Source organism: Lissotriton helveticus, chromosome 7 (genome assembly GCF_964261635.1).
Source record: "Lissotriton helveticus chromosome 7, aLisHel1.1, whole genome shotgun sequence".
Classification (NCBI taxonomy): Eukaryota; Metazoa; Chordata; class Amphibia; order Caudata; family Salamandridae; genus Lissotriton; species Lissotriton helveticus.
In genome coordinates this window covers 697,334,464-697,346,760 of record NC_136068.1, presented here as the reverse complement: position 1 = coordinate 697,346,760, position 12,297 = coordinate 697,334,464, and positions in this window count along the sequence as shown.

The window sequence follows — 12,297 nt, the reverse complement described above, 5'->3', positions numbered from 1 at the left end:
GACGAGTCAGTGCCCGAAATTCCCGGTATTTATTTTATTTAATGCGATTTAATATAGCGCGAACATTCCCGAAGGTGTCAGAGCGCTTTACAGAAGAATCAGTTGTGTTACATAAGGACTTTGGATTACATGAGTTACATAAGATATACAAACATAAATAACTGCAAATGTACACGTTGTAAAGTCACTCAAGGAAGAGATACAAACAGATAAACTCTAAAATCATATAGCAATGGTAGTAAGTACAAAGGTCTACTACATATACTAGTGGTTAGAGTGGCATATATACAAATTGCAAATTCACTCAGGATTACACTTTAACAGCGATTAGGCTTTGACAATTATATATTACATATTTACAGAGCTGGTTCAGCCAGGTGTTCAGGTGGTGTTGCACTCAAGGGTGGTGGTCTTGGGTCTGGGTCTGTCAGTTCTCTCCCGAGTGCTGTGGAGCCAAGCCCAACACCCTGTATGTACGCGAGGCAAGATTTTTTTTTAATTTAATTTTATTAAAAGCTTTCACAGGAAAGGTCCTGTCATTTGTCAATTTTTTACATTTTGCCTCCACAGCGCTTGCTCTGTGCTTGTAAGGGACATATTACCAAGGGCAAGTATCGCCGCTTTCTCGGCGAATTGTGCCGAGAAAGCGGCGATACTGCCAGAGCCCTATTCACAAGGGCATTTTAAAGCCAGCCCCAAGCCCACTTTGCATATCGGCGATAAACATCGCTAATGACATGCAAAGTGGGCGTTCCCACGTCCAACCACATGATAAATGTGGTTGGAGGTGGGAACACCCTATTACCAAGGAAGGCAATGGGAGGAAAAGACCTGCGATAAACTCATTTATTGCAGGTCTCCCAACGCCTGCTCTGACCAGGCGTTAGGCATTGATAACATTGGGGTGTGGATCATAAAGCTGAACCCCCCCCCCATATTATCAAGGCCCACATTAGCGCGTCAAAACAACGTTGGTTTTCATGCGCTAATGTGCCATATCGCCGACTATCGCCGGATTTCTATTCGCCTGCCTGATGCGCATTGATAATTGCGTGCTAAAAAGGCAATGAAATCCGGCGATAGCCGGCGATACGGGAATGTACGTTGTGCGTTTTCAAAAGCATTTCTCGGTAATATGCCCCTAAGTTTTGCCGATTCATAAAGGGGGTGGTGATGGACAGAGTTTCTGAATTAAGCAGAACACTCCTACCCAGTCAAAAGATCAAGGCTTGATCCATCACCGTTTTTTAGCTCACTGCACCATCCCAGCTCAGAACCTGGCTACATGCAAATTAGTCTGACCCTGGCCCAGTGCATCATGGAAACAGGGCAGACCAAACTACCAAGCCAATTCTTTACTGGAAAGGAAACAAGCTTCCGGGGACCGGCTTCTGGCATTACAGCCATCTTCGGCCCGGCTTGCTTGAATCCTGATGGTGCAGTGAGCAAGGGACTCACATCTGAGCATACCCTTCCACACTTGTGGTGGCCAAAACGATTCATAAAGGGGGTGGTGATGGACAGAGTATCTGAATTAAGCAGAACACTCCTACCCAGTCAAAAGATCAGGGCTTGATCCATCACCGTTTTTTAGCTCACTGCACCATCCCAGCTCAGAACCTGGCTACATGCAAATTAGTCTGACCCTGGCCCAGTGCATCATGGGAACAGGGCAGACCAAACTACCAAGCCAATTCTTTACTGGAAAGGAAACAACCTTCCGGGGACCGGTTTCTGGCATTACAGCCGTCTTCGGCCCGGCTTGCTTGAATCCTGATGGTGCAGTGAGCAAGGGACTCACATCTGAGCATACCCTTCCACACTTGTGGTGGCCAAAACGATTCATAAAGGGGGTGGTGATGGACAGAGTATCTGAATTAAGCAGAACACTCCTACCCAGTCAAAAGATCAGGGCTTGATCCATCAGCGTTTTTTAGCTCACTGCATCATCCCAGCTCAGAACCTGGCTACATGCAAATTAGTCTGACCCTGGCCCAGTGCATCATGGGAACAGGGCAGACCAAACTACCAAGCCAATTCTTTACTGGAAAGGAAACAAGCTTCCGGGGACCGGTTTCTGGCATTACAGCCGTCTTCGGCCCGGCTTGCTTGAATCCTGATGGTGCAGTGAGCGAGGGACTCACATCTGAGCATACCCTTCCACACTTGTGGTGGCCAAAACGATTCATAGAGGGGGTGGTGATGGACAGAGTATCTGAATTAAGCAGAACACTCCTACCCAGTCAAAAGATCAGGGCTTGATCCATCACCGTTTTTTAGCTCACTGCACCATCCCAGCTCAGAACCTGGCTACATGCAAATTAGTCTGACCCTGGCGCAGTGCATCATGGGAACAGGGCAGACCAAACTACCAAGCCAATTCTTTACTGGAAAGGAAACAAGCTTCCGGGGACCGGTTTCTGGCATTACAGCCGTCTTTGGCCCGGCTTGCTTGAATCCTGATGGTGCAGTAAGCAAGGGACTCACATCTGAGCATACCCTTCCACACTTGTGGTGGCCAAAACGATTCATAAAGGGGGTGGTGAGTTTTGCCTGCACACCGCTTGTGCCGTGCTTGTTAGGTTTCGCTCTCCACTCCCAAGCAACTTGTCAGGGAGCGCTTAACCAAATAGAGCCTAACAAAAATGAATGTGTCCTCATGTAACGAAACTGGTGCTCATGTAAAGCGCTCTGATACCTGATGTCTCTGGTCTAGTTCACGCTATATAAAACTCTAAAAAAAGATTTTTTTTTTAAATATATTCATCGCATAGGCGAAACAGATGATTACCAATGCTTGTTTGCTTTTCTCACTCGCATAAGTTAAGTAGCACCATTTGCAAATGTGTGGCTTATAAGCATGATTAAACAGTGCCTCTGGTATAAATGATCAAACTCGCTCGTAAAAGCGTGCTAACCAGTTAGCAAAATTGAGAGGCATATTGGCATTCTTTTGCAGCTCTCTATAATAGCCCTGTAACATAATTGGCCTGCACGGAAGACATCGCACTGATGTAATAGTCGAAGCACATACCTAAGAATATTCTTCTTCCAGCTGGAATGCCTGTTTGAGAGCTCACCCAGGACCCTACCCTTGGTGCATTTGTGAGGTATAATCGTGTGGTATGGGTATGTTTAAAATGAATTTATCAAAGGCACAATTGAGAGGCACACTGCAATACTGGGTGGCACAAGTAGCATCGTTCAGTGGCACCAGGGGCATGGTTGAGCAGTCCCCTGGGGATACGTTTTCAGTTAACTGGCATAAATGAATGACAGCATTGAAATACATGCTCAACATACTGGTATAGAAGTTTGGCAAGACATTGTAGCAGTGTTGCATAGCTGAGCACCATGACACCTATATAATGGGCACACCTTTGATAGGACTGGTCATCCCACTGACCTAATTGATGCATGGTGTGGTTTTAACAGCAAAATGACATGCATGGGCACCCACCTAGCATACTTAGGAGAGCTCAGTCATACATGTACACCATGTGCAAAATGAAGAAGTCCCCTCCCAGGATTGTGCATAGCACTAGAATAAACGAAGTGCACTGGGAGCATAATTTGGACGCCTTTCCATTACTGGTCGTTGTCCTGGAATAATCACAGGTTACTTTCTTACTTAGGGTGGCATGGTACAGATGGGAAATACTGAGCACAACTGAAAGGCCCACTGGCTTAAAAAGAGAACCCGGATGAGTAGTTCAATCAGTAAAACTGAGCAACATCCCTGTTGGAGATGGGCAGCACACGTACGTAGCTTTGTAGCCCCTTTGCTATAGCATAATTTAGTAATGATGATTACATCATTTAGCAGTACAACGGGGGTAAGTGAGCATCACGTCATAACTGTGCAGCAGCCAAAATATAGGAGGCCAGACTACTAGAGCGACTGAGTAGCCTCTTGATATAAAGGAGCAGCAACCACAGACACTGGCTGCATTAGTGGCATAACCGAGAAACTGCCAGTGTAATTGATCAGCAGTAATATAAGATGGCGCATTGCTCTCCGTTCCTATTTTGAATCCTGGAAAACCAATTCAGACTAGATTTCTTACATGGACTGCAGGTTAATCGCCATTAAATTGAAGAACTTTAACAGATGCGATTTTCAGTGCTACAAATGAAAAAAGTGCACTATGAAGTGTGATGGGAAAAACAAATTCTTTTTATCATTTTCATTCTTTAGCAGCACTTTGGACATATTGCAGCACACAGTGACCCTTGCAGCGCCTTGGTTCCCAATCTTTTCGGGGGGCCCCCATTCATCCAATGCCAATAGATATCGGCGAGACATGGGAGCCTCGGGGTTCCCTCTGCACATTCTGCAGGGGCACCATAATGATACTTAATCGCACTGGCAACACAGTAGAATATTTCAGCAGTAGACAGACCCCGCCTCCACACACATATACGTAGATTACATATTATGGTGCGTTTATTGCACAAATTACTGTGGCACGCCTATATAGCATCACAGGCCATCGTGAAACTATGCCCATGAAATTATCATATTTACAGCGCGCCAAGAACTCAGCAGAGCTTTAACATGTTCAGGGGTACAGGATCATGCGGCGTGTAGGACATAAATTATGCATCAAGATGATCTTAATTATGCATTAAAAAATTATGCAAATTACACAGTGCATTCTCTAGCATTACTTGTAGTCCATCTATTTGAGCTAACCACAACATTTTGGTGAGATTTGTAAATCATGCAAATAATGTGGCAAATGCAGTAGACACATAATTATCAGGAAAACGCTGCAGCAACAGATTCACTTAAATCCAATGACCCTCTCCATATACCAATTGTTAAATCAACACTTTATTCACAGAAGGTAAACAAAATCTAGACATTCTTGTTTAAGTCAGTCCCCATTGTTGCCTGCACTGTCAAACAAGCACTGTCAAAGCCATTGCCTGTCAGCCTTTTGGATTTGTCAATACTTGCTTTGTTTGTCATGATTTCTGTAAACTTTTTTTTAGAAGTAGCCCAGCCATCAGCAATCTAAAAATTAAACTTAGGCTAAAAGCACAACCATTGTTGACCTCACATAGCACCCAATGCCATGCCAGTCTTTGGTAGTGAAGGGAACTACTTTGTGTGGATGTTCTCTCTGTGAAAGAGCAGAATGCCATCACTCACAATAAAGTTAACCAATGGCTGTAGCAGGCTGCCCCACTGCCCCATGCTGTGTGCTGTAGGGGCCAGAAGAAAAATGTAAAATGTGAATGACACAACAACTTACCAAAGGAAAAAGAGGACTAGCTGAAATTCCTTATAAGTATCTATGTATATAAACATTTAGTAAAATTACAATGTTTTGGCTAACACCATACTTAAAAAAAGCTTTTTAAGGTAAAATAAAAATGTAACATGGAAAACATAACGGGTACCATGTGTAAGACAACCGGGGCCGGTGCCATCTTGGGGTTCTGATGACATGTATAAAGCTTTTTTCCTGGTGTTGTATGTTGTCACCAGAAACTCTTGATGTTAATTATTTTGTGGTCAAAGAATTCTGATGGACAGAACAACTAAAGGCATTACACCAAATAAACAAGGGACGCACATTACTTAGTAGCTCATATGTTTATTTTTTCGTATTTCACGTGCATGTATTACACAAACAAGCACAACATTTTTATGCATCTAATATGTGTTCTACACACAAGATGACTGCAAACATGCAAAGGTGACAGCAGAGAACTGGAACAATACACATGTGGCTGGCAGTGTATGGAACCTGTTAGATTAGGGAAGAACTCTAGGGATAGTTGGCTTACAAGCGACTGGGCATCCCAGCATTTATTAATAGAGCTGACTGTAGTGTATTACTAGGTGCATACAGGGAATTTGGCCAGGCACCCCCTAAAGGTAAGGATCAGATCTAGTCCTAGCACACCAGAATGTATGTGCACTGAAAGAACTTAAAACAACGTTACTTTCAAGAAATACTAGTCATTGCAATGGTTAAACAAAATAAACATGTTTTCTACTAAGAATAGGAAAATAATGTTAGATATTACAAAAAAACTTGAAGCCTTCAACCTACAGCAAATCATTTCTGGCCCAACTCACTGCGCATGACACTTTCTAGATATCATATTTGCAACCTTAGCACAATCCACAGTTACAGGCAACTCCACCATAAGCTAGCATGACCACAACACCAGCACTTTCAGGATCTGCACATCTCCCAATAACACTTCAAAGACAACAAAAACCAACAACAACAACAAACAGTCATACAGACAATGAAAAAGACTAGACTTCCAGCATCTCACCACCACCCACCTTGAAAGAACCCCAATAAACACGAGGTCAAAAGACAGAGACACCTTCTACAACTGGATCTCCACTGCACTGGACAAACAGATACCAACAAAAACCCTATCCAGGAGTGACCACAAAAAGAACACCACATGGGTTAATGACAACATCAAAAGAATGAAAACACAACTAAACTTACTACAACAAAAATGGAGAAAATCAGGAGAGGAAACAGACAAAAGCACTCTACAGCACTGTCATAGAGCTTACTCAAAACAGCCACAAAAAGACACCACTACTCCACACACATAACTGAAGCAGACTGCCCTTCTAAAGAACTCCATAAAATTCTAACAGAATTCCTCAACTCAGAGTGACTAAACACAGAAACACCACTATCATAAGACTTCCATGACAAAATCTCCAATGAATTGATCAAAAACATGAAAAAGCTTGAACATTACCTTAAGGAGAACACGGACTATGCCTGACCAAACCACCACAGAAAGAGACACCAATAATAATCCATCAATGCATATGTGAGGGAAACAGGCTTTCTGCAGGTTTCCCCCACTGACTGCCCCCCCCCCATTTTGACTACTAGCACAGATTTTACGAGTCTGGGAATGCTATGAGTAGCCGCGGCCGGCACAGGCGGTGGGGCGTGGCAGGGGGAAGTGAACAGACGACAGAATAGGTATTATTTATTTATACCTATTTCGTAATTTGTTGACTTACCCTCTCCAACCCCGTCCCCGCCCAGCCCACGTGTGCTGGCCGCTGTTGGCTATGAGGTCCAATGACCAGCCCCCAGTGTCTGTGTTTTGACCCTGTACAAAATGTATGTTACATTGATTACTGTTCAAAATTGGGTATCTGGTTGGCTAAAGTGTACTCTCAAGCCAGGCAGAACCCACCACTTAAGTTAGGGTAAGCTAGATGCACAACTGAGATAACCTGTTCTCACCCTCTAGTAGCTTGGAACAGAGCAGGCAGGCTTTTCAAAAGAGGCATTGTGTAAAGTATTTGTTTAACACACACACCCACACAGTAACACAATGAATACATCACAAAAAGACTCCACACAGGTTTAGAAATGTAGATTACTATGTTCTGATGAATAAGAGTAGGGACCCCCTCCCAAATATACTTGAAGGTCAGAGAGTTGAGGGGTGAAATAACCAGAAACCAGGAAAGGAACTCCCTCTTGACCTACAACCACTTTATCAATGGGGAAAGCCTCCAATATCAAGGGCATACAATAAACCACATACTCAACTTTTTTCTAAGTTATTTATACATTTTTATTTTTAAAGTATTTTTTGTCATACAAAAAGTCATTTTTTCTTTTTTTTGAAAACAGGTAGTTATTCACTGTATTTCATATAATTTTCTTTAAATATACATACAAAAGTTCATTTTATAATTCCATTATTTGAATAGATATACATATTTTTTTTTTAAAACGAGAGTTATTATAACCCATGTCGAGAACCACAAACACAACTCATACACTCAATCACACATCCTATTCTTACATACATACACTACAACCAACAAAACACCCTGTTGTTTTGCACCAGTTTGTCCACTATACAACCTAAGGTTGGATTTAATTAGAGGAAATGGCCAACGCGATTAGTTGGAAGGACTGCAATGGAGACCACCTTCATCAGGACCAGCCAGGGGCAATTTCACCAGTGTGTCTCGCAACCTGGAGTTAGTGTCTCTTTATAAAAATGTACAGTTCCAACATGCCAGTATGGTACTCCTTCATGCCTTGATTATCAGCCAAGGGTTTTAGGCCATTTTCATTTGCTGCCCAGGGACGAAACTGAACAGTTGTCCTTCACATTCAAAAACTAAAACGGAGCCAGTCGGGAAGATGTAATTGTCTCCTGTTGAATATCGGCTTGGGAGGGTTTTAACAAAATGCGCGTTCTCTTTTATGCAAGACACCCTTCATGCACATTTTAAGGTAAATCCCGATTTGCTTCTTACTTCTACTCCCTGAATATATTATTTTTTGGTACGAAACCAGCAATTTATCTGATATTCCTATGCACACACCGTAACTCTGGTAAAAGCTTTTTATGCAATGTATTCATCCGATGGGATACCAGTTTAAAAGTATCCACGTATGTCCCAGAGCTCCGTCAGCATACAGGCTGTACCTTGTTACAGTGAATAACTACCTGTTTTCAAAAAAAGAAAAAAGAAAAAATGACTTTTTGTATGACAAAAAATACTTTAAAAATAAAAATGAATAAATAACTTAGAAAAAAGTTGAGTATGTGGATTACTATGTTCTGAACAAAGCAAAACCAAAACGATAACAATCACATGTACACTTTCAAGTAATGCAAGTGTTAGACAGAGCAGTGCTACCATTATCTCCGTTCCTCTTAGAATATCTACAGTACTTCTAGAAAGGAAGGGCACTGGCAATGTGGGAGCACAAGTGTAATACTCCCTTCAAGTCCTCACTGAAGACATTTCAGTTCAGTCACTCGAGATGGAAATGGAGGTAAATAGCCCCCAGCCGCCCGCGATGCCACGTGGGCTTGCTGCAGAGACCTTGCGGGTCTCAGGTATTGCAGTACCTTTGTCAAAGAAAGGCTTTCATTTGGCAAGTCGTGCTGCAGCTCCCTTCATTGATAGAGATGGGTCACAACATAGTCCAGCATGCTCTGATCCAGAAAGGTGGTGTGCCAGATGAGTCCTGTTTGTCAAGACAGCGGGGCAGCGAAGCAAGCATGAGCGTCCGCCAAGAGTGCTACAGCATCTTGTGCATAAGCTGGGTGCTTGGGCTGGCACGAACTGAAGTGCTCAGTCGCTGTCCAAGGCACAAGTAGGGCCGTGCTGCAAAAAGGGGGTGCTCAGTAGACTCCTTTCCAGAGTGCACGTAGGAAACAGGGGAACAAACAGCATTCATTCTCTCTCAGGCCTTGGGGAGGGAAGCACTGTTTCTGGCTATCACGTGCTCTAGATCTGCCACCGGGTGAAGTGCTCGCTCTGCTCCCACAATGAGTAGGGGATTAGGAGCGATTTGTTCATTGCCAGTTGCCCCCTGCCGGATGCATAGTGTACGAAATCCCATGACAGGGACAAGAAGGTGAAGTCTTTCATGGCCCTGAGACTTCAGGGAACAAGCGGCAAAGCAACAAGCCCCTGGAGAAGGCTTTTAGTCCACACAGCACAAAAGTTACAGGGAGGATGCCAGTACAAGAAGACAGGTCACAAGTGGCAGACCCTCTCGCAGCTTAACAAGCAGCAGGCCAACACAGCAGGGCAGTTAACAGAGTGGCAGTCCCTCCTGGCAGTACAGCAGTTCCTTCTGGCAATGTGAAGATGTACAGCCAGCGATGTCCGGTTACAGGTCCAAAAAGTGTCTGATTAGATGGGGTCAGATACCCAGTACTAAACCCAAAAATGGCTTTGATGTGGGGGCGACTTCAAAAGAACTCTCTGAAGTGCACTTGTACCCTTTCAGCCCAGTCCTGTCTGCCAGCCTATCTATAGGTTGTAAATCAGCCCTTTGTGTGGAGGCAGGACACTACCTATTCATGTGAAGTGTTACCTCCTCTCCTCCATCCTGCCCAGGATGACCCACCAGTATGCAGATGAATGGAGATGCAGTTGAGTGTCCTGTGTTGTGGCTGTCTAGAGGCAGTGCGCAAATGTCGCTGTCACCCAGCCCAGACATGTATTAGAGACAGGATGTCAGGCACACAGACCAGTAAGTGCAGTGGAATGTTCGTTTTCTAAAAGTGGCATTCCTAAAATAGTAAACTTGAATCGAACCTCATCAGTAAGTAGTATTTATCAATACCATTCCAAAAATATAAAACATCAGAAAGCTACTCCTTTCTGACCAGGAATTACTGTTTAAAAGATTATGAAGGAATTCCCACTGCTATTCTATTCAAGGGGTAGGCCTTGCAGTAGCAAAAAACAAAAACAGGCTGTTTGGCACTACCGGGACAGTCAAAACATAAAAGTGCATGTCCCACCTTTTGCTTTCATAGCACCCTGCCTTTAGGGCTACCTACGTCCTACCTTGGGGCAACATATGTAATAAAAGAGGAGTTTAAGGCTTGGCAAGTAGATTTTGAATGCCAAGTCTAAGTGGTATTTAACTATACACGCATGTCCTGCAATGGAAAGCCTGAGACAGGTTTGAAAGGTTACTTCTGTGTGTGGCACAATCAGTGCCGCAAAACCACTAGTAGCATTTAACTTACAGACCATGAGCACTTCACAAAGAACTTGCAAGTAAATTGAATAGGTCAATCAGGTATACATCAATCACACACATGTTTAGGGAAGAAGCACATGTACTTTAGCACTGGTTAGCAGTGGTAAAGTGCTCAGAATCCTAAGGTCAACAAAAAGATAAAGCACCAAGTTAGAGTATACACTCAGGGCTGCAGTACTGATTGTGCCACCTTACCTGAGGCAAAGTACAAAAAGTCTCCCAGCATGCCACTGGAGCCTGGAAGAGCAGTTTTAAAAAGACTAATTCGACTTTACCATTTAAACCAATGGCAAAGGCCCCAATTCCCTTAACAATATAGGAGAGTCTCCCCGTAGGCGGGCCTACCGAGCCGTATGGCAGGCCGTTGCATATTATTAAGTAGGACAGGTAGTTTAACATTCCTAACAGTAAAACCCCCTAATTGTCGTTTTGGCTGTGGAGAAGTTAGTAGCCCCATTGGCTAAAGCAGATTTACCAGCTGACCTCTCAGTCTGGCTAACATTTGAATGGGACTACTAAAATGGATACTTCACTGTATCAAATTAATTGTGGCATTATACCCAACTTGATGCCCAGGTCGAATGTAATGTCACTTTTAGAGAAAGGAAACTTTTAGAAAGGTGCCACTCTTTTCCCCTTTTTATCTGGTGGCCTTCACAGTTGCTGGCCACCAGGCAGCCTTCTGCCCTCCAAGCAAGTAGTGTGAATGGCTTGGTGGCTCAGGAAAAATAGAGGCCTGGCACAGAGGGATGTGTTACCTTCTCCTTGCAGGAAGCCAAACAGGCTGTCAGCCCAAAAGGTAAGCTTCAAAAGGTAAGCCTCTTTTGATATGCAAATGATGATCACACTCAGGGAGGGTTGATCCTTTGTTCAGGTAGGTGGGCTGGTGGTATGAACAGAGAGGAGAAACCAGTGGAAAGACTGGTTTTCCGAGGGCATGCTGCCCACAGGTAGAAACACCTCGAGGATTGGCTGTCAAGCTCCTAACATCCAAGGAAGGGTTCAGAAATCTTCAGAGTGGGTAGAGTAGTGGACTCTGGGATTACTACATGCCACACATAGCCGGAAATCATCATAGGGCGGAAGGAATCCTGGAAACCCATTGGCTAGTGACCGCATCATCTCCCCAGGGCACTTTTAGTGCATACATTTAGCATCCCTGGCACCCTAAACCTCAGATCATATCTGGAACGGAGAAAGAGCTGAAAATTGACTGCCCTGCTGACCCATTGGCCTGGAATGAGAGGCTGCACCAAGTGCAACACTGCACCTGCGGTTACTTGGGTTAGTGAAGAGAGAACAAAGCCTGTGGTTTCCAGCTTGAGGAAAACATGCTCCTGAGCCCCAGACTGAAGTTGTGACTCCAAGGGTCAGTCGGCTGACCCCCTCTTCCAGGACCAGGGCCATAAAAACTGGAGTCACCCGTCCTGGCCAGTCAGTAGCCACTCACAAGCAATCACAGCTGACAGCCTAAATACATCTAAGAAGATCCCCACCCAGGACTCAAAAGATACACCTATGTTTGCTTGACTCTGTATGTTGTCAGAGAGTGGATTGGTCACCAAAGACGGACACTAACCATCACAAAAGGCTGTCACAGGACCCGAAGTCTGGAGATAGGTAGCCAAACAGCAGATGACTTCTACTGACTCAAAGAGGACTTTCAGGGACTCCAATCCCTGTGGCAAAAGTCGCCCCACCTTACCCATGGAATAACCCCAGGAAGGTCCCCATTGACTGCACAGCACCCAAG